This window comes from Nelumbo lutea, chromosome 1, assembly GCF_056320005.1.
Source record: "Nelumbo lutea isolate HS-2025 chromosome 1, American lotus-T2T, whole genome shotgun sequence".
In the NCBI taxonomy this organism is placed as follows: domain Eukaryota; kingdom Viridiplantae; phylum Streptophyta; class Magnoliopsida; order Proteales; family Nelumbonaceae; genus Nelumbo; species Nelumbo lutea.
The window spans coordinates 204,070,102-204,089,635 of NC_142684.1; the positions used below are offsets into that span (position 1 = coordinate 204,070,102).

General features: G+C 43.9%; 1 protein-coding gene across 3 annotated transcripts in view; it reads right to left on the reverse strand.

Moving 5' to 3' along the window:
- The window catches only part of LOC148880497 (actin-related protein 2/3 complex subunit 5A-like), a 35,735-nt gene extending 16,543 nt beyond the window's left edge, over positions 1–19,192 (reverse strand). The window contains exons 1-2 of one of the 3 annotated variants that reach the window (XM_088962410.1): positions 18,629–19,192; positions 1,739–3,619 (exon numbers count right to left, since the gene is read on the reverse strand). The gene's annotated coding sequence lies outside the window, so the exon portion shown is untranslated. Of the gene's footprint in view, positions 1–1,738; positions 3,620–18,628 lie in introns of those variants that run through there. The other 2 variants (XM_088962411.1, XM_088962412.1) reach the window with 2 other exon arrangements.
- Positions 19,193–19,534: the final 342 nt, after the last annotated feature.

Here is a 19,534-nt window from a genome sequence, read left to right on the forward strand (position 1 = left end):
GGCCTTTGATGTATTGTTGTGGCCTCACCTCACCTTACGTTTGTGATTCATGGTTTTTGCTAAATGTGGCAATTAGGTCAAGTTCGAGTTGTGTAAAGACAAAGGGTTATTTCAATCGTGTTGATTTTCATGTTGGGTCTACAAAGGATAGACCCTAATCCTAAACATTCATATTGGAATTGACACACGAGTCGATTGTCCAACCATTCGAGGTAGATAGTCTTTGACCAAGTCAATGGTTTTTATCAAAAATACAGGTTTAGTCATCCAATTCAAATGGTTTGAATGGTTCAATTGTCTAGGTCAACAGAAATTTTAAAACATTGGTTTGGAAATTGGGCAACTTGTAACCCGACTCATCCCTTTCTGGATCGGTTCGGGTCAATGGCCTTGCAGCTCAGATCACTGGGCTGGTTGGATCAAGTTCTTGTAACAGAAGTAGTTGATTAGTATCCCATTTAGCCACTGTGAGCGACGGAAAACAGCTCACTTTGCCACTTGGGCTGAAATGGAATCGCAACCCATCAGTTATGGAAATGGAGGTGATGGGACCTCTGAGAATGATTTTTAAAATGCCTTATTTTAATAGTGACTCCAAAACCCAAGGCACCAGTCCGGGTAAAACTCAGATGGGAAAGGGAAGGGATTAGGCACCGCTCTCCCAGGTCCAATAGTTGGGGCCCACGTGGGATTATCAAAAAGCATAAACACAAAAATGCAACTCTTCAATCAGATAAATAACAAAAACCAATCAATAACAAACCAACACAAGAGAAACCACACTATAATATTTTTATATGTTTGTTTATTTTATTTTTCTTATTTGAATGTTCTTGTATTTTTGTTTTATGTAGTTTTTTTTTGTTTTTCTTTTTTTTTAATCTTTCAAGTTTTTATGTTTTTTTATATTTCACAAAAATGCAACTCTTCAATCAGATAAATAACAAAAACCAATCAATAACAAACCAACACAAGAGAAACCACACTAATATTTTTATATGTTTGTTTATTTTTTTTTATTTGAATGGTCTTGTATTTTTGTTTTATGCAGTTATTTTTTTGTTTTTCTTTTTTTTTTTAATCTTTCAAGTTTTTATGTTTTTTTATATTTCATTTATTTTTCCTTTTTTACTTCCTCATTTTTTATTACCCTTTCTACTGAATTATTCTCTCCTGCAAACGCATCCTATCAGTTAAACTAACATACTCGGATCTATTGATTACAGTTGTTATCATAATTTCACTTTTATTACATTTTTTTATGGCGCAACTTTTATTATTATTATTTTTTATTGCTATCCCTTTTTGTTTCAACTCTGTTTTGTTCTCTTGCAACCGATTCCCCTCTTCATTCTAACCTAAGAATACTACTCACTCCCCGGATCTGTTATCCCAACTCTTCCTTATTCTCTCTCTTCATTTACTCTAGGATTTGTGTACTCACAATTTATTATTTATTTCTTTTTTTATTTACTATAGCAAGAAATCTTTGCGGGAGAAATCGAGCCGGTCGTCTTCTCCGACTTCAGCATCAAAGATATTGGAGACGATATCCATAAGATATTTAGGAGACGATCCATGCGGTAACTCCTTCCATCACCACATTTGTCGCTGGTAAGGGATGATGCAGAGGATGACTCTGTAGAGCTTCATTGTCATCCCCAAAACCAGCAGAGAAATGGAGCAAATACAATAATACAAAGAAAGAAAGAAGAATCGCAAGTAAAACAGGATTTACCTGAGTTGAAATGTTGGCCGAAATTCAAATGATGCAACAGGGGGTCCCGTAGTCTGATTCGATCTGCTACTGTGTATCCTCTAGCCTGAGAATGAAACGTAATAGAAGACGAAGGAGGTGAGAGCTAGAGGAGCTGAGTCAGAATGGGGAGGGATGCCTTGCTGCTACAACTGGTTCGAGCTGTTCGGTCGCTGCTTCTCTGTTTTCGTCGAAGAAGGAAGACGATGAACAGTTTTCTCGCTTTGCACGACTTCGGTCGATTCGGTCGGTTGGTATTGATGGGAGGCAATGGAAGGAGGAAGTGAGCGAGTGAGCAAGAGAGAGGAACACAGAGGATGACGAAATGAAAGAGGAAAGATGCCGGAGGGGAGGGAATCGCCGCTGGTTCACCGCCTCTGTCGAGAGGTGGAAAACGATGAACAGTTCTTGCTTGATTTATTTCGATGGAGAGAAAATGGGAGAGATCAAGAGGGAATGGCCGGGAGCGAGAGAGATTGCCGCCGCTGGTTCACCGCCTCTGTCGAGATGTGGAAGACGATGAATAGTTCCTGCTTGATTTATTTCGCTGGAGAGAGAAAATGAGAGAGATCAAGAGTGAATGGCCGGAAGCGGGAGAGATTGCCGCCGCTGGTTCACCGCCTCTGTCGAGAGGTGGAAGACGATGAACAGTTCTTGCTTGATTTATTTCGATGAGAGAGAAAATGAGAGAGATCAAGAGTGAATGGCCGGGAGCGGGAGAGATTGCCGCTGGTTGTCTTCGTTCGAACGGGGAAGAGGAGAAGACTCTCCTTCGAATTCTTCCGATTTCTCTCTGCTTAGGGCGAATGAAGTGGTCGGTCTCTTTTAAATGGTGCCAGGGGTATTTTTGTTAATATTAGGGGCAATTTTTGTAATTTTTGTAATCCGGGTCCAGGGGTTAAATCGGGTTTTTGGGTTAATGATGGGTGGTTCCGGGTCAAAAATGGAGGATTGAGATGGGTCTGACCATGGAGAGTGGTTTGTGTGTGTGGGTTAACAGGATCGGCCGAAATGGAATTTTTTTGGATGGAAGGATTAAAGAGGGTATTTTTTGGCTAAAATTTTGTAGGGTGGGGTTTTCGGACATTTTGAATTGATTGGCGGAGTTAGATTGGTCCAACTGAGCCCGAATCGAGTAAATCTATAAAGGGTTTGCTTCGACTAAACCAGGGGACTCGAAAAGGAATCTTTGTGTGATTAAGAGGCAAACAAGGTCTGTTTTGGATGAAATTTCACATGGTAGGATTTTTGGGTACTATGTGATTGATAGGGTTGGATTGAGCCAACTGGGCCCGGATCGGGCAGATTTGTAATCCAATCAATCTGAAACCTTGAAATGGAATCTTGATGCGATTAAAGGGTAAACGGATGTATTTTGGGCTGAGAATTCATAGGTAGGTGTTTTGGGAGGTCCCAGGTCTGGTGATTGTGTCTGATCTAGTGGTTGAGGTGTAAATGGGGGTCGATCAAGGTTAACGGATTTGTATAAAGTAGGTTCAACGATGGATCTGATAGCTCTCGGGGTAAAATTTGGGTTTCTTGGGTTTCTTGGGTTTTTGGGTGTTCCGGATGGATCATAAGGGTTTTATCAAGGATTTGGGATGAACTAGAGGTTCAGGCGATGGATCGAGCAAAAATTGGGTGCTAACAATGACCCATCTTTGTTGCGAGTTAGAAAACTACGAAACAACAAAGACTAAATAGAAACACATAGAGATTTTTGGGAATGGCATAATTGGAAGAAGAAGAGGGGCAAGACGAGGAGGGTAGATTCAAATGAAAAGGAGTTCCCTTGCAGCATCATTTCATCATGCTCAAGCCATTTTATTATTGGCAAAGTGACCTCCCTTAAGTATTTAAAACCTTCGGAGTCAAGGTACATTTGTCATAAAGGAAGGCATTAAAAGCCAAGAAAAACACAACATTGGAAGCAACTCAAGAACATAATACTTAAGCTTAAAGTGCAATCATAACATAAAGACATGTATTCTTTAGAATGCATTTCAAAATCATTGGTAAAAAAAAATTCAGAAACTTGATAAAGGTTCTATGGTTGACATAACGTAACTGCTCTTTTGATAGGCAAGAGACATCCTTCCATGTAAGATTAGTCTACGCTCAAAAACTTTGATGAAACACTTGATAAGTCCAATGATGATGTAGAGTGTTGTGCTTTCAGGTGTGCAATAGATGTCAATGCATGATTAATATGATATCTTTAACTATTGTTTTCCTTTGCGCTCCTCGACGGATGATAGGGAATTTAAACACAATAACAAAAACATCAAAGGTTGTTAGATTGTTGGACATGCTGCCATACGCCTAAAAACGAAGGACATGTCATCAAGATTCTTGTTGCCAATGCTTTTTTCTCTCTTCTCTTCTCTTCTTTTCATTTTTTTTTTTTTTTGTGTGTGTGTGTTGTATTGCATCTTGATTGACAAAATTGTGTGTTATGCCATGGCTCAAATAGTAACTTGTTGAAGATTAGTAAAACAAGATTTATGCTATGTGATAACGTGAAACAATGTTAATTACTTCGCCACAAGGGACTTTAGTGCCATAAAGGAATTTAATGTCGTAATGGACTTTGGTACCACGAGAGACTTTAATGGCACAAGGAATTTTGCAAAAGATTTAACTCAGATGAATGACTTTAACAAATGATTTTCAAATCTGATGCGCGATAAGCTACGATACAATTAGCAAAGGTCATGTTATGCTATGATGCAATTATCCACAAAACTTTGATATACTGCCACGAGGGACTTTGGTGTCACGAATGACTTTAATACCGTAACGGGCTTTAGTACCATAAGGGACTTTGAAACTGATTTAACTTAGATGAATGATTTTTAAATTTGATGCGCGATAAGCCGCAATGCAACTAGCAAAGGTCATGCTATGCCATTATATAATTATCCACAAAACTTCAATATTCTGCCATGAAAGACTTTGGTGGTATAAAGGACTTTAATGATGTGATGGGCTTTGGTGCCATAAGGGACTTTTAAATAAATTTAACTCAAATGGACGATTTTAACAAATGATTTCCAAATCCAATGTGCAATAAGCTACAATGCAATTAGCAAAGGTCATGTTATACTATGATGCAATTATCTACAAAACTTCGATATTCTGCCATAAAGGACTTTAATGATGTGACGGGCTTTGGTGCCACAAGTGACTTTGATGCCACAAGAAACTTTGAAACAAATTTAACTCAGATGGACGATTTTAACAAATGATTTCCAAATCCAATGCGCAATAAGTTGCGATGCAATTAGCAAAGGTCAACGCAATTATCCATAAAACTTTGATATTCTGCCATGAGGGACTTTGGTGTCATGAAAGATTTTAACATTGTAGCGGACTTTGGTGCCACAAGAGACTTTGAAACAAATTTAACTCAGATGAATGACTTTAACAAATGATTTTCAAATCTAATTCACGATAAGTTACGATGTAATTAGCATATGACAAATATGGCATGATGCAGTTATCCATAAAACTCTGATATTCTGCCATGAGGGACTTTAGTGCCATGAAGACCTTTAATGTCGTAAAGGACTTTGGTGCCACGAGGAATTTTGATGCCACAAGGGGCTTTGAAACAAATTTGACTCATATGAATGGCTTTTGGCTGAAACTCCGATATTCTACCTCAAGGGACTTTAGTGCCATGAAGATCTTTATTGTCATAAAGGATCTTAATGCCACAAGAGACTTTGATGCCCCGAGAGGCTTTGAAACAAATTTAACTCTTGATCAAACATTGATTTCTATGCCATATGGCGGAAAATGATATGATTATTTGAAAGCTAGATGATTTAAAAAGCATGGTATGATTAACTGAAAAGCACAATTCATCATGTAATGATTAACTTTCAATTGGAGTTTTTAACTAGTCAATCAATTGAGAAAACACAATGCATTTTTCCTTGTAAACAAGATGAGGTATGATTTAAATCCCAATACAATAGAGATGATATGCAAAGTGCCAATTTCAGATGATTCAAAGCAATGAATTGTCAAAGATAGTTGAATTGGGGAATTTTTCAAGCTTGGGTGAGAGACAAAGTAGCCATTTTCGCCTCGAAATGGAACAATCAACACATTTCAAATTTGAAAGATATAAACATTGGAAATACAATGACTGATCAAATATTCACATCAAGAAACACATATTGGAAGGGGGGTTGCCCTAGTTTAGACCAATTAAGAAAAATGATTCACAAATGAGATAACTGCTAAATTTTGCACAAAGAAGATTATGACTCTTCAGAGTGGGTGTTGATCACAGGTTTTCAAAAGAGGGATGAACATAAATTTGCTCAAACTGGGCCGATTAGTACTCTTGCCACACTTCAAATGATTAGTCACTTCACCTATTTGGTATTCAACTTTTGATGAAAAGATTTTTCTTTGTACTATTTTGCCCCTAGTTTTTAGAGGATCACCAGGCTCGACTCTTTCTCTTCTTCTTTTTTCTCTTTTTTGTCTCTCTCACTCTCTCCCTTTTTTTTTTGTTAGACCACTTAGGTCTGTCCAGTGCTAGTAACCAATTTCTCAGGGATCGATGAGGACTTTTGACTAGGACGAAACGTGGCCTCGAACAAGGGTTTTGAAACAAGAGATAAAAGGCTCAAGAAACTTAAACTAAGATGCGTATAAGATGCTTGAATCCATATTTCGGGCTTTACTCAAGATTATGCTCTCATTCTCATTTTCTTCAATTAAATACTCTTGCAACCATAAATGAAACAAAGTGCTCTTCATGTCTTTAAATACAATGGGTTATGCACCCCGGGTGATTAAGGAGGGCTTTATTATAGGACAAAATGGAAATGAATAAGGTTAGAATAAAAACTAAGAACGAATGGCACTACGGAACAATATCCCATTGGTTTGATCATCACATCTACCCAGTTTTTTCTTGTTTGCTTCTCTCTTCATTCTTGGTAGCAATCGATTACCCTAGTTCTTCTTTGATGCCTCACTTTCATTTCTTCTTCTCTTTTTTTTATTTTCACTTTTCTCCATAGTTTATTCTTTTTATTTCTTTTTTTTCCCAAAAGAACTTGTTGGGACACACAATTAAACATATGACATCCACCTCACAGGATGGCTTATTTGAAAAAATGGTTTCAAAAAATACTCAAAGGTATAACTAGCAAAATGAATAATAAAGAGGGCTTGACGAAAAGGGATAAGGCAATCAGCCAAAAGAGGGCCTCCCATCATTTCTTCATCAAGTGCATGATCAATAAGGAGCAACTACGTGTTGAGCACAATTTGAGTTCCACTAACTCAAAGATATTTTTTTTATTTGACATCCTTACGAATGGAATGTTCTAAGATTACTTGAATGAGAGTGATTCTTTTCTCTCCCTCTCTCTCTCTCTCTCTCTCTCTCTCTCTCTCTCTCTCTCTTAATACTTTTTTTCTAGCTTCTTGGGAATTTGCTCGGTTTACAAATAAGACGATCCAATGGAATCAGCTTAACAGGCTAACTAGTGATATTGTTAATGATCAGGACATGTAAGAAATAAACGGTTGATAAGGGCCTCTAGTCCTTTCCTAAATTCATTGGCAATGCACTAGGTAAATACAATGTCTGTATTCTATGATAGCTTAGGAAATAGATCAAAGTGAGTGTACACCCCATCGCAATAACTTCAACCTTATGGCTGCCCCAATTTGAGTTATCAATGATGGTCTTACTTGTGGATGCACTTAGGAATGGATATTGTTGTTCCGGATTGATAGGGTTATCCCCCTTTCCTTATACATTCCTATCGATGGACCTTCAATTAACAATCATTATTTACAAAGTTATGTCTTCAAAACTAATCTTGAGCCTGCAATCCAAGAAAATCATGTTAATGCAATCTTTATGAGGGAAGTGGCCACTTTATCTCTTTCCTAGGCTAGAAAGTCCCCTCCTTATTGAAACTTATTGCTTTATTGGAAGCACAAACGATAAAGCAATAAAATGAAATAGCTAAGTAAAAGTTTCATTAGTTCAAAAGATAAGTCAACCAATGACTTTATTCGCTTCCAAACTACCAAAAGGCAAAGCAAGACAGAATGGAATAAGTGAAAAGAGTCGTAATGTAGCGAAATAAAATTGATGAAATCCTCTAATAGATTAGCTTCTTGGGTATTGGTAGCACTATGTTTGCAATTTCCTTGGTGGGATCGAATATCCCCTTGTCGATGATATCTTGAATAGCAAATTTCAATGGCCAACAATAATCAGTTGTATGCTTAGGTCCCTGGTGATAAGAACAAATGCATCTTCATTGACCTCCTCGGCTTTGGTTCCGGGAGTGACTTCCATTTCAATGGCCAAAGATATCTCTTAGAAACAAGAAAAGACAACAACTGTGCATGAGAGCATGGCAAATGGGTGGGCCGCTTTGAGTCAATTATGTTGGAGTAGGGGATAACGTATATGACACCAGTTGGGAAGATGATGTATTAATCGAAGCTATCTGAGGTGGAATCGAGATGACAAGGTTTTTTAGTTAGTGCACTAGATGAGTATCCATGAATTGGTGGTTGGTGGGATAGGGATACTAGTTGAGGTGGTGGTCTACAGACTATGGGAGTGGGTATAGATGTCACAAGGGCCAGCAGGGACAAGGGTACGCCATATGGGGGTATGTGTGATGGATTTGCCCCAGCTTGAGATAACAGTCGATCCATCTTAAAATCCAAAGCCTTCATCATTTTCTTGAGCTCTTCAAACTCTTGGTGGCTTACAAATCGATCGTTAGCAAGAGTAGACATTTTTTTGAACAAAATACTAGGCCAAAGAAGTTGAACTTATTATGCAAAATGCAAAATGGGAAAAAGAGACAATAATAGATTATTTCATAAAAAAACCTTTATTAAGAAAAATTGAGTAACTTAAAAATTATGTCACTCTTGCTCTTTTTTATTAGAGAGCACTGACAGCATATCTAGGACCATTGGCTTAACCTCATTCGGTTCTTTCTTACATTCCTCTTTTTATTTTTCATCCTAAGGAGCATCGAACCTCTAAGAATAGATACTACATACATGAAAAAACATGAAGGGGAAATGTATCTATATGTGTGTACCATTCCTGGAGTGAAAAAAATCCGAGAAGACATGTTATGAATGGCATGGCCAAGGTAGGGTACGAACTATCAGAGAAGCAACCTAGAGTTGCCTAACAAGTATGGACCTAAAGGATTAGACTATGAAACTTTCACTTTTATTTTATTATCCAGGTCGGACCCAAGCGCCACCACTCAGGCTGCCTACATACCCCACACGAGGGATCAAAACGAGCGTAGTTCAAGTTATTTACAACGTCAAATATAAACAAGAGGAAAAAAAAGGACACAAAAAACAAATTATCAAAACATGTGGTATGCCGTTAAGATTGGAAAATTCCTTCCACTGTCGATAAAGATTTTGTATAGCTAGCCGAAAAGGAATGCACTGATCAGTTGGATGTCCAGGCATCTGATGATAATTGCAGATGTATTCAATCTGAACTCTCGAGGGAGCGGATTTGGAACTGGCTTTGGCTGAAGTGGAACCAAATATCCTTTTTCCACTAGTTGAGGAAGTAATTGAGAGAGTGGCATTAGGAGTGGAGTTAACTTTCTCTTAACTCGTCTATCTGATTGAGAGGGAGAAGCAGAAAGGTTACGACTCAAAGGTCTAACTTGTTGATAAGTAGCTTTTACTTCATTCACTTCTAGAGATGGTGAAGGGACAACAACCGGACCATGGCTTCTTGATCAAAGGTCACGCTCAATTCTCTTCCCAACGGTGATTATGCCCTTCAAGTCCTGGTACTTCATGAGTGTAGAGAAAGGTGGCGCTTAAGTCCTTAGAAACGATTCGATCATTTCTTCCAAAGGAATGGGAGTCTTCAACTGAGCAGCTACAGATCTCTATCGATGTGCATATTCTACAAAACTCTCTTCGGGTGTCTTTTGCATATCTTCTACTGTTTCTCTTATCGAAGCCAAATTTACGCCATAATCAAACCGCTCTAGAAAAGTTGTAACCACCTGATTCCAAGTCTTCTTCTTATCTACCTCAAATGATGCGAACCCATGCTAGTTTTCACCCTCCAAACTCCGTTGGAAAAGCTGAACGAGGATTCTCTCATCTGCCCCAAATGAAACATCTCTCCATAGTATGTGCTCAAATGTGCCCTAGGACAACTTCTTCCATCATACTTCTCAAATTCAAGGATCTTAACACTGATGAAGGGAAATTTGGCCCGACCTCTTTATTATGAGACACGTGGCAAAAACGACAGCTCGGCAAAAGGGGTCAAGCCTAGGCGAGCACACTCCGCCGAACTAACCCACCTTGTAACAGCTCGGGGTAGACTTCGCCGAACTACCATCTTGTAACAGCTCGGGGTAGACTTCACCGAACTGCCACCTTGTAACAGCTCGGGGTAGACTTCGCCGAACTGACCGCCTTGTAACAGCTCGGGATAGACCGCCGAACTGCGCCTTGTAACAGCTCGGGGTAGACTTCGCCAAACTGACCGCCTTGTAACAGCTCGGGGTAGACTTTGCCGAACTGCGCCTTGTAACAGCTCGGGATAGACCTCGCCGAACTACCTTGTAACAGCTCGGGGTAGACTTCGCCGAACTGCCACCTTGTAACAGCTCGGGACAGACTTCGCCGAACTGACCCACCTTGTTACAGTTCAGGATACCTCCGAGCTCAAGACCGCCTCGCTCAGCACTTCACATCTAGGCACCAAAGCCAAACAAGTCGTACCACGCCTGACTGACTTGGGATCTGACGTTTGGCAGCTGCACTTTAAACGGCCACCTGCCACCGCCACTGACGCCGCCATCTCCAGTTGGACGGTTAAGCAGTGACGGTTAGGCAGTGACGGTTGTCTCAGCAGAAGGGACGACAGCCGAGTTGACAAGCGCCAGAGTAATCATACCCGATCTGACAAGGGCCTCGGGGCGAGTACGCGAAGCGACTATAAGAGCCCCCTGCCCCCCCGATAAGAGAGGTATGCAAAAACTTTGCGCTATCTGGTATTACCTTGCTTTTGAAAGATTCTAACTTGAGCTTCGGAGCCTCTACACCGGGTTCCCCTCAGAGCTTTCCCATCTCTCCCGTTTCAGGATCCCTGCTACCTCGTTCGAAAGCAAGGCAACGAACAGCTAAGACAAGTGTGTCTTCGGCGTCACCTCGGGCAAGTTCCTAGGCTACATTGTCAATCGGCGCGGTATTGAGGCCAACCCGGACAAAGTAAAAGCCGTTCTAGATATGAAACCACCTCGGAAAGTAAAAGAGGTCCAGAGGCTAAACGGCCGCATAGCCGCTCTAAGCCGCTTCTTATCCAAGTCAGCAGACCGCTGCCTACCCTTCTTCAAGGCAGTCAAAGGCAAAGGGTTCGAATGGACTCAGGACTGCCAGTTCGCGTTCGACGAACTAAAAGGTTACCTCGCTAGTATACCAACCTTAGCCCGGCCCGAGGTGGGCGAGGTCTTACAACTGTACCTCTTGGCGAGCGACGAGGCGGTCAGTTCGGTACTAATAAAGGAAACAGACCGGGTACAACGACCCATATATTATGTTAGTAAGATTTTGCAGGGAGCAGAGGCAAGGTACCCGAAGATAGAAAAACTAGCATACGCCCTAATAATAGCAGCTCGGAAACTCCGCCCGTACTTCCAGGCTCATACAGTCATCGTCCTAACTGACAAGCCTCTCAGACAAGTTTTACTCAAACCCGAAGTCTCCGGTCGACTGACGAAATGGGCCATCGAACTCAGCGAGTACGATCTCCAGTACAAACCGAGAACCGCTATCAAGGCCCAAGCTCTGGCGGATTTTATCGCCGAGTGCACTTTCAGCCACGAAGCCCCGCAGGTCAAGCCCGAGGTCCCCATTTGCGGCGAACCCGGAGCTCCTGAGCCCATAGAGTTCGAACCCCGTGAAGTAGCATCCAGTGTGGCATCTCTCCTGATCAGGCGAAGAGCGAATTGGGATGAGGAGCCCTGGATCCTTCACGTGGATGGTTCCTCGAACTGGCAGGGCAGCGGAGCTGGAATAGTCTTGTGTGGCCCGAGCGGCGCAAAAGTAGAGTACGCGCTACGCTTTGAGTTCGCGGCATCCAACAACGAGGCAGAGTACGAAGCACTAATCGCCGGGCTGGACCTAGCGTGAAAGTTAAAGGCAAAACACTTGGTCATCTGCAGCGATTCTCATCTCGTGGTAAACCAAGTTACCGGCGAGTACGAAGCACGCGATTTCTCCATGATCGCATATTTGGCCAAAGTAAAAGAAGCCCTGCTCAACTTCCGGTCACACATCAAGCAAATCCCGAGGTCCGAAAACACTGAGGCCGACGCCCTGTCCCGGTTAGCCAGCACGAGTCACAACAATATGAGAGCCGTGTACATAGAGGACTTACCTCGGCCTAGTATTCTCGGGGGGACAGAGGAGGTAGCTCCCGTCTTAGAAGCAGAGCCGAGCTGGATCGATCCACTCACGAGCTTCCTGATAGACAAAACCCTCCCTGTAGAACGCAATGCCGCCAAAAGGGTGCAGCGCCAGGCAGCCAAATATGTCATAATAGATGAACGGTTATACCGACGGTCGTACACGCTCCCCTATTTGCGGTGCCTGCGACCTACCGAAGCCGAGTTTGTACTCCGCGACACTCATGAAAGCCTATGCGGCGGACACCTGGGGGGCAGAGCACTCGCCCAAAAGGCACTTCGACAAGGATACTATTGGCCAACGATGAAGGCAGAAGCTGTCGAGCTCGTCAGAAAATGCGACAAGTGTTAGAAGCACGATAACATCCCCCATCAACCTGCCTCCGACCTCAAATACCTCGCCAGCCCGTGGCCCTTTGCACAATGGGGCATCGACCTCCTCGGGCCATTCCCACCAGCAGCAGGCAGGCGAAAATTCTTAGTTGCGGTAGATTATTTTACGAAGTGGATAGAAGCCGAACCTCTGACAACTGTTACGGCCTGAAACATACAGAACTTCTTTTGGAAGAACATAGTATGTCGCTTCGGATTACCTCGGGTTCTAATTTCCGACAACGGCAAACAGTTCAAGGATATCAAGTTCCAAGAGTGGTGCCAGGACATGGGGATTCAGCAAAATTTCACGTCAGTCGCGCACCCACAGGCAAACGGTCAGACGGAAGTAATGAACAGAGCCATCCTACGCGGACTGAAAGCACGTCTGGACCGAGCTAAGGGATTGTGGGCCGAAGAGCTACCAAGTGTCTTATGGGCTCACCGAACGACCGAAAAAGCAGTCATGGGAGAAACCCCCTTCAACCTCACCTACGGCACTGAAGCGGTGATCCCAGCGGAAATCAAATACCAACGTTGCGATTAGAAACATACAACGATCGGACGAACGGAGACGAGTTACGCACCAACCTCGACCTACTGGACGAGGTAAGGGACCTCGCGCATATCCGAACAGCGGCATACCAGCAGTAGGTAGCCCGCTACTACAATAGCAAAGTAAAGCGACGAAGCTTCCGAGTCGGCGACCTGGTCCTCCGGAAAATTATGGTGCCCGAACCCGGCGTCGGCAAGCTTGGACCTAATTGGGAAGGGCCCTATAAAGTAAAAACAGCGCTCGGGGGCACATATGAACTCGAAACCTTGGAAGGCAAACGAGTACCACGAACGTGGAACATCGTGAACTTGAGACGATACTACCTATAAACCACCTAGCGAAGTGGACAAAGTCAGGCCGTGCCACAAGGCAAGCCGAGGAACTTCAGCACATTATCAATTCGGCAAAAAATCAGTTCGCGGCATAAAAGACCACGGAAATCTAAAAATCCGGCAAAGAAACAGCTCGGAGAAGATGAGCAAGGGGAAAAAGACACCATTGCAAAAAACAGTACATTGGCAAAAAAAAAAAAAATTACATGCCCGGAGCTACTTCTTCGCCATCGGAAGGCACTTCAACAACACCCGAAGGCCCTGCCTCTCCTTCAGAGTCCGGCTCGCCATCGGCAGCATTGGCCATCTCCTGAGTTATGCGCGAAGTGGTTATGGCACTTACATCGAGGTCGGGGTATGTAATCCGGATCATCCACCGGCTCAACTTGAACCCCCTCCTGTAAGAGTCCACCATCAGATCGTCAAAACGCGGGGAGGCAATATAGTCTTCAACTGCCTTCTTTTTGGCATCTTCAATGCCTTGGGAGAAAATTTGTGTTCTCTCCGTAATGTCCTCCTGAAGATACTCGACTTGATGCTGCAAATCCAACTTCAAGTCCGCCATGTGCTTGACAACTAACCCCATGGCCTCGGCGTCACGCTGAGACCTCGCCTATCTGGCCATCGCGACGCGAGCAGCCTTTTCAGCAGTGTAAGCAGCCGCCTCAGCAGCCCGGGTATTTGCCTCTGCAGCACGGAAGGCTTCTTTAGCCGCATGAGCAGCAGCCTCAGCAGCTCGCGCCTATCGCGAGCTCCTCTCCACTTGGGCAGCCAAGGCATGAATTGAAGAATTCACCTACCAAAAGAAACAAGTGAGCAAATAACAGCAGAAGCAACAGAATAAAAAAGGAAGACGGAATCTCACTTACCACCATGGCATGTGTTACGACACGGCAAGCGACCTGATTCAAGGGAAGATCGGTCCACGCCGCGACCTCCTCGGGGAAAGTAGCATCCCTACTCTTTTGAAGAGCGTAGTTCGGCATCAACACGCTCCTAAACTCCCCTTGAGCTCCCGAGCCTGAGGGCCCAGCCCGCGTATGAGCAGACCCGGAGTGAGGAGCACTTGAGTACGCAGGAGCGCCCATATGAGTGGTTTCAGCGAAAGGCGCCCCGGCAGTCTCGTGCACCGGTGGAGTCACTTCGGGCTCTCTAGGCAGATCCTCTGTCGTATGGTCTGGGGCTTGGGGCTCCTCATCCAGGGGCAGCTCGGTACGAGTTCGCTTGGCGACCCGCTTCCTCCTCTTCATACCTTGGAACAAACGCCCGCCGCGAGTTCTCTCCGCATCCATCACACCTGCAGAACGAGTTCGACATCAGAAAAAAACGAACAGAGCATGCAAGAAACCGCATAGCTAGAAACCTACCCGAACTCAGGCCGGTTGCAAAAAGCTTAGCCTCCGTTAAGTAGTGGTGGCACTTTAAGCCTTGCCGTGCCCACTGCCGGAGACCCTTCACCGTCTCTTTATCAAGAGTTACGCCCGAGTCGGGAGCGGCCTCACCCCACCCGGTCTGAAAGGGCCATCCTTGTGCACTTCGCACGCCAAAATAGTCATGCTTCCACGCCGGGACCTTGTTAGGGAGATCGTGCAGAAGCTTAAAACCCTGGCGAGGAGTAAGGTAATACGCCCGTTTCCCCCCAGGAAGAGGACCCGCCTATCTCTTGAGCATCAAGATAGAGGAGAATATCTCTAAGTCCAAGGGGAAATTTTGCTCGCAAAAAAGGGATATCGTCCCCACTAGGTTCCGTATAGAGTTCGGATGAAGCTGGCCAATGGTGACACCAAAGTGGTTTATGACTTCGACGAGGAGGGGATGGAAAGGAAGTCGCAACCCTGCGGCGAGCTGCTCTCGAAAAATCACGATCTCATCGGGACCGTGTTCCCAAGGAAAGCTACCCGAAGGAATGAAATAGGTGTACCCCCCAGGAAGATTGTAGGATAGAAGTATGGATTGAAGCCCCTCAGGCGTCATGGTCGAAGGACCAAACCTGTCTAGCATCCGACCTCGGCGGGAGGTAGACGCCAAACTGCCCGAAGCAACTCGGCCCACTAGTTCATAGTCTTCAAGCTCCACCTCGGGGTCATTGAGGCAGTCTGGGGACACGGCTCGGTTGGTGGAACCTACGTCGGCCCTACTTGAAGAATCGTCTGAGCTATCAAAGCTAGACATTGGGGAAAAGATAGATTCAAGAAAGTACTCACCGGAAAGTTTGAAGAACAAGCTAAAGAACCGTGAAGACTGTATAACCAGCCTCGACGCGAGTTGGAAGGTTGGACGCAAACTCGATAGACAACCGCAGAAGTGACAAACCAACCAAGGTCCCCCACTATTTATAGCTACAGTAACCAAGAATCGACCGTGTAGACTGAAGACGATCCGACGGCCCACGTTCTTACCAACCTTGCAACCCTTAAAGTCGAGACGTGATTGGCGCACGTCTTTCCAAAAAAAGCGGAACGTCAGCACGTCTTTTTGAAACCAACGTCGCTTCGACACGCGCCTTTTCGAATCTGACGCGCCGCACGTCTCCCTGACAGTCGACGGTGTACGTACAGCAGTGGCGTGCCTTTTTGAAATGACCCGTTGTCACATCCCAGCGACGCGAGTTGGTTTGAAATTTAAAACGCACGGTCACAACCACCAGCGTTTTTGAGTAAGGCACGTTTCCAGCCTTCTCGAAAACCGAAAAAACCCTAGCAAAAGCATCTCGTACAGAGAAGGTTTGAAGGACGGGACAAATCTACAACCACCTCGTGAAAACTCCCTGCACCATGGCAAGGCCCTCGGCGCAAGGAGTGGGGGGCAATTGATGAAGGGAAATTTGGCCCAACCTCTTTATTATGAGACACGTGGCAAAAACGACAGCTCGGCAAAAGGGGTCAAGCCTAGGCGAACACACTCCGCCGAACTAACCCACCTTGTAACAGCTCGGGTTAGATTTCGCCGAACTACCATCTTGTAACAGCTCGGGGTAGACTTCACCGAACTACCACCTTGTAACAGCTCGGGGTAGACTTTGCCGAACTGACCACCTTGTAACAGCTCGGGATAGACTTCGCCGAACTGCGCCTTGTAACAGCTCGGGGTAGACTTCGCCGAACTGACCGCCTTGTAACAGCTCGGGGTAGACTTCGCCGAACTGCGCCTTGTAACAGCTCAGGATAGACCTCGCCGAACTACCTTGTAACAGCTCGGGGTAGACTTCGCCGAACTGCCACCTTGTAACAGCTCAGGACAGAATTCGCCGAACTGACCCACCTTGTTACAGTTCGGGATACCTCCGAGCTCAAGACCGCCTCGCTCAGCACTTCACATCTAGGCACCAAAGCCAAACAAGTCGTACCACGCCTGACTGACTTGGGATCTGACGTTTGGCAGCTGCACTCTAAACGGCCACCTGCCACCGCCACTGACGCCGCCATCTCCAGTTGGACGGTTAAGCAGTGACGGTTAGGCAGTGACGGTTGTCTCAGCAGAAGGGACGACAGCCGAGTTGACAAGCGCCAGAGTAATCATACCCGATCTGACAAGGGCCTCGGGGCGAGTACGCGAAGCGACTATAAGAGCCCCCTGCCCCCCGATAAGAGAGGTATGCAAAAACTTTGCGCTATCTGGTATTACCTTGCTTTTGAAAGATTCTAACTTGAGCTTCGGAGCCTCTACACCGGGTTCCCCCCGGAACTTTCCCATCTGTCCCGTTTCAGGATCCCTGCTACCTCGTTCGAAAGCAAGGCAGCGGACAGCTAAGACCAGCCGGATCGCACTCCATCAAACACCTTTTGGCAATTCTAATCCCGGGTATAAGCACAACTCATTGAAATCTGGTGCAAGAGAGGCTTGAATGTGCTTTAATTTCTACAGATCTTGCTTTAACTTGGCTATATATTTATAGATGGTAATTACGCTCAATGGCAATGCTATGCTTGCTGAATGTTGGTGCTGATCACCTGTCTCAGTGTATGATTCCCCAGGATTCTTGGATCTCGACCACATGATGTACTCCGAATCGGATGTCCTAACCTTTTTGGAACTAGATGCCATGATCCTAAGGAAACTCTCAAGTTCAGAAATGTGATTGGCAATATTTTTATATTATTTTTCCTTTTTTTTCTTTTTTGCTTTATTTTTTCTTTTCGGTTTTTATTATCAGAATTTGGACAACTAAAGGGAATGAGAAAACTGCTAAGGGCAATGTAGTGGGAGGTTTTATTTGAGGCAACTAAGATGAGATATGCAGAATGTTAAACGTATGTGAAAACCATGATAAAACCGGCCTGCCCCTAGTTCAGAACCAAATGGGGTGAACATCAGGGCAGGTAAAGAAGTATGCATGAAGCTAGGAGTGGACCGAACACCTATGTAGAAGGTAGGCTACTATGAACGGGCTATCTAATCAAATATTCGAATGGTATTAATTGAAAAAGGTGGATGTCAAGGAGTTGAGTGTGAAGAATGTTGGTTATTAGGCTCCAGTTGCATCAAAACGGGAACGAGCAAAATAAGACCGAAAAAGCTGCTAATGCCTCTATAGTCAACTAGGCTGGAGGAAATGCAAAATGCAATACAATACAAATAAAGTGGACCTCTATCATGAAATGCATAAAAAATTTAGGAAAACACTTCCAAAGCACGTCAAAAACTGAGGAAAAAACTTATTCTTATTAAAACACTTGCACTAAGCAGTTTATTTGGATTACCATGAGTTTACAACAAACTCAGATTCTTCTTTTTGAATTCTCACTTTAAGAAAGAATATAAGATACAACAACTAACACACATGCTTCATTCAAGAACCTGTAAAGGCTTCATTTACCCCAACCAAAGCATACAACATCTGATTTTTTTTTTTTTGTTAATCTCAGGGTATTCTTCTTTCTTCTTCCCTTTTTTTTAATCTCATTTTCATATATTTTTTTCTTTTCCTTTTCTTTTAGTTTACGTTTCTTTTTTTTCTTGCTTTTTATTCTCACTTTTTTTTCTTCTTTTTTCTTTTATGTATTCTCTTTTTTTTTTCTGGTTTTTTATGCAGAGGATGACTCTATAGAGCTTCATTGTTATCGCCCAAAGCAGTAGAGAAATGGAGAAAATACAACAATACAAAGAAAGAAAGAAGAATTGCAAGTAAAACAAGATTTACCTGAGTTGAGATGTTGGCTGAAATTCAAATGATGCAATAGGGGGTACCGTAGTCTGATTCAATTTGCTACTGTTTATCTTCTAGCCTGAGAATGAAACGGAATAGAAAACGAAGGAGGTGAGAGCAAGAGGAGCTGAGTCAGAATGGGGAGGGATGTCTTGTTGCTGCAACTGGTTCGAGCTGTTCAGTCGTTGCTTCTCTGTTTTCGTTGAAGAAGGAAGACGATGAACAATAGCTTTCTCGCTTTGCACGATTTCGGTTGATTCGGTCGATTGGTGTTGATGGGAGGTAATGGAAGGAGGAAGTGAGCGAGGGAGCAAGAGAGAGGAGCATAAAGGATGCCAAAATGGAAAAGGAGAGATGATGGAGGGGAGGGACTCCCGCTGGTTCACCACCTCTATTGAGAGGTGGAAGACGATGAATAGTTCTTGCTTGATTTGTTTCACTAGAGAGAGATCAAGAGTGAATGGCCGGGAGCGGGAAAGATTGCCGCTACTGGCTGTCTTCGTTTGAACGGGGAAGAAGAGAAGACTCTCCTTCAAGTTCTTCCGATTTCTCTTGCTTAGAGCGAATGAAGGGGTCAGTCTATTTTAAATGGTGCGGGGGGTATTTTTGTAATTTTAGGGGATTTTTTGGTAATTTTCAATAAGTTGGGTTAAACCGGGTCCAGGGGTTAAATCGGGTTCTTGGGTCAATGATGGGTGGTTTCGGGTCAAAAAATGGAGGGTCAAGATGGGTCTAACCATAGAGAGTAGGTTTGTGTGTGTGGGCTAATAGGATTGACCGAAATGGAATCTTTTTGGATGAAAGGGTTAACATGGTATTTTTTTGCTAAAATTTTGTAGGGTGGGATTTTCGGACATTTTGAGTTGATTAGTGGAGTTATATTGGCCCAATTGGGCCCGG